Source organism: Glycine soja, chromosome 11 (genome assembly GCF_004193775.1).
Source record: "Glycine soja cultivar W05 chromosome 11, ASM419377v2, whole genome shotgun sequence".
In the NCBI taxonomy this organism is placed as follows: Eukaryota; Viridiplantae; Streptophyta; class Magnoliopsida; order Fabales; family Fabaceae; genus Glycine; species Glycine soja.
The window spans coordinates 24,660,591-24,664,180 of record NC_041012.1 but is presented as its reverse complement, the minus strand read 5'-3'; the positions used below and the strand labels follow the sequence as shown (position 1 = coordinate 24,664,180).

The following is a 3,590-nucleotide window of genomic DNA, read 5'->3' as shown; positions in this document are numbered from 1 at the left end:
ATTTTTTCCTGATAACTTATTAATAATATTGACGATCCAATGTCTTACTACTTCATAAAAAAATCTAATGACATAATCATATGTAATTTTTCTAATAAATTAAAGTAATATTTTTAATTTCTCATCAACTAATCTAATGGGCATAATCATGTTCATGAGCATAATTAACTATAATCTGCAATACCCAAGAATATTATTAGTACATACTACATACATAGTGAAACTTTAGGACAATATAAAACACAAGCAAAACAAAATCTCAAATAAAGAGATACAAATGTTGTTGACGAAGAATTAAAGACGTTATTATTTCAACTCTATTATTACAAATAAATCCCACAACAAAGTCATGGAAATTTTTGCATCTTAATTTGAATCATGAAAGACTCAACTTTCTTTTATTATAATTCTTTATCAAACATTTCCACTAGGTGGAATAAGACGACAATTGCAAAGGCAACATCCATTGAGGCAATACTTTTTGCAATCAGGGCGAAGACATCGTAAATTATTACAATCACTTGGGAATTTGCACGGGTAGTTACATGCATCCACAAAACCTGTCAAATTTGTTCATCCTGATCAAAATCTTAATGCCTAGTTAAAAAAATGGTGTTTCATGAGAGCAAATACTCATTTCACGAAATTTTGCATTACACACGACCTAAAATAACATTAATTTTAAGAGACACAAACAAAGAAAAACATAGAGGAATACCTGTTGCATATGTTATGAGAAATAAAACTATTAAGCAAGGAAACAACATTGAAGCTTTTGCCATTGTGTATCTCTGAGTTGAAAGTGATTTTTGGAGTCTATTTTTTTTCTCTCTGACACTACAATCCTGTGTTTATTAGGATTATTTATAAAGATAATTAAGTGCATTAATTTTCATAATATGCCAAAATATTAGTCATAATAAAGGATTAATTGTTAAATATTCGGGGTGCATTGTTTGACATTTTCTGTATGAGATAATTTTAAAGGAATAAAATAAAAATAAAATGAATGATGCATTTATTAAAAATAAATGACATAATAAGTGTCTTTAAATGTTGAAACGCTATACTACATGATGCATTTATTACAAGTATAAAAAATAGTATTATATATAGAGTTTGTTGTCAAGCTCTTTTTTTTCGTATGAGATACTAGTTTTAAAGGAATAAAAAAAAGTGATGCATTTAATAAAAATAATTGGCATAAGTGTATTTAAATGGTGAAACGCTACACTACGTGACGCATTTATTTGAAGGATAAAAAGTTATTGTATCTAGAGTTCGTTACCAAGCTCTCTTTTTTTTTATTACATTTATTAGAAGTATGAAAATTATCAATATATGCATTTATTTGAAACGCTACACTACATGATGCTATTAAAGGAATAAAAATAAAAATAAATAACATAAGGGTATTTAATATTAGGGGTGTTTATGAGTACGAGTCACCCCCGCAAATTTGAATTGATCCAAATCAATTCGAACAGTTTGAGTTGGATCATTTATGTATTTGGATCAAAACTGAATTGAACCGATCAAAATCGTTCATGTAAGGATTAAGTCATGAGTTTAGGTTTATAAATCAGTTGACCCGATCATGAACTCGTAATTAAAATATAAATTTTATTATATATATATATATATATATATATATATATTAAAAACTAAAAAAATTAATTTAGAATGAAAATGAAGAAAAATCAGGGTGAGGTGCAAAAAAATAAGGTAGACAAGTAGTTTGAGGATGATGTTGAAGATGACCACCCTAAGTTTGACATTTTGAATTGGTGAAAATTGAAAACATTTAAATATTATATTATTTCTTGTATGACTAGAGATATTTAGTATAGAAGATAAAATTCTAGATTCATTTTGTAGTTCCTTGAGTTCCACTATTGTTGAAACTCTCATTTGTGTCCAAAATTAGTTTAAATCTGCTAAGTAAAATGTTAATGACTTGTAAGTTGAAATAAATGAAGTAAAAAAGATTGAATTAGGTTTATAATCTCTTATTTTTTTATATTTGTATAAAATATCAATTAATTTTTGTGCTAACGGAGTTGTGTTTAAATTTTTAGAGTTGTTTGATTTGCCTTTAAATACTGTTAATATTGAGATTCCAAGTGTTGAAACTACTAGTATTGGAACTTCTTAAGGTATTACTTTCAGGTACATATTGTTATTGTTTCACCTTTTTTCCTATTTATTTTTTTGTCATCTTTATAATATTAATGAATGATATTTTGTTCATTTCGGCAAATCTAGTTGTCGCAAATCTGATTGTAACAAGTTTAATGCAAAAAATTAGTTTGTAGCAAATAATTGTGATTCAAACTATTATAGTAAATCTCGTTGAAGAATATTTTGTTTTAATTTATATTAGTCTATTTTAGAATATTATGTTGATGGTATTAAATTAATCGATTTTACTATTTTAAGACATTTGATAATATTGTGTTAATTGTATTGGATATTTGAATGAATTACGATATAAAATAGTAGTTCTAAAAAAAGATCAAATTTAAATGGATAATTCATTGGCTTGAACCAAACCAAACTGTTCATGAATGGGTTGGGTTGGGTTGAGTTTAAAAAAAATTGTAAAAATCAAACCGAATCAAATCGATCAAATTTGATTGGATTGGGTCCTAAATTTGACCAAAATCGACCCACAAACACCCTTATTTAATTTGATGCATTTACTAGAAGTACACATAAAATATTACTATTGGAATTTCTTACCGAGCTATAAGCACCAACAAATATCAACAATTAGGTAAGTTTAGTGGTAAAAAGATGGGGTAGATGTATAAAAAAACTATTCCATATGTCTCAGTCCCAAGATAAATATTTTCTTATGTTATTTTATATTGAACAAGAAAAATTAATAAATAAATAAATAAAATTTTTATGAAACTAACCTTAGTATTAATTGCATTGAAAGATTAAACTGACTCTTATTAAATGTATTAGTGAAAAACATGAATATTACATTAAAAAATTAAATGTGACACTTATTTTGAAACTATTTTTTTTTCTCAAATACAACATTCATTTTAGAATGAAGAAAGTATTATATATAGAGTTTATTACCAAACTTTACGCTGTAACCACTAAAAAAATGTATTATTCTAAAAAAACAAAAAATGTGTTTTTGAATTTTGCATATAATTTCTACTGACGATAAATTATTTTAGTGTTAACTTATAAATACTTTTATGTTTAATACTATTTGCAAAATTTCAAGTGTCTTCATCACTAAATTTGTTGATTCCCCCTTATCAAATGTTATCTTTGACTTATTCATATATTATATTAAAAAAGACTGTCAGGGATATAATCTCGCATACTATTTCTAACTTCACTTTTTAATTAATTAAAATTTATTAAAAACTATAAGGAAAAAAATTATTTAAAAAATGCCGGACTTGCAAAAATTTATTATTTTTAATAAATTTCAACTAATATAAGAATGTGTTTTCAAAAGAGTATATTTAAGAGTATGTTCATTATTTCTCTATATTAAATCATTATTTAAAATATATAGTTAAATGAAATCATATAGATATTATATTTAAAATACAAGATTT

General features: G+C 24.9%; 1 long non-coding RNA gene across 1 annotated transcript; it reads right to left on the bottom strand.

Moving 5' to 3' along the window:
• Positions 1 to 280: 280 nt before the first annotated feature.
• On the bottom strand, positions 281 to 853 carry LOC114373963. The gene is made up of 2 exons (XR_003658499.1): positions 719 to 853; positions 281 to 560 (listed from the first exon to the last, which is right to left on the bottom strand). It is a non-coding gene; the product is annotated as an uncharacterized LOC114373963 (long non-coding RNA).
• Positions 854 to 3,590: the final 2,737 nt, after the last annotated feature.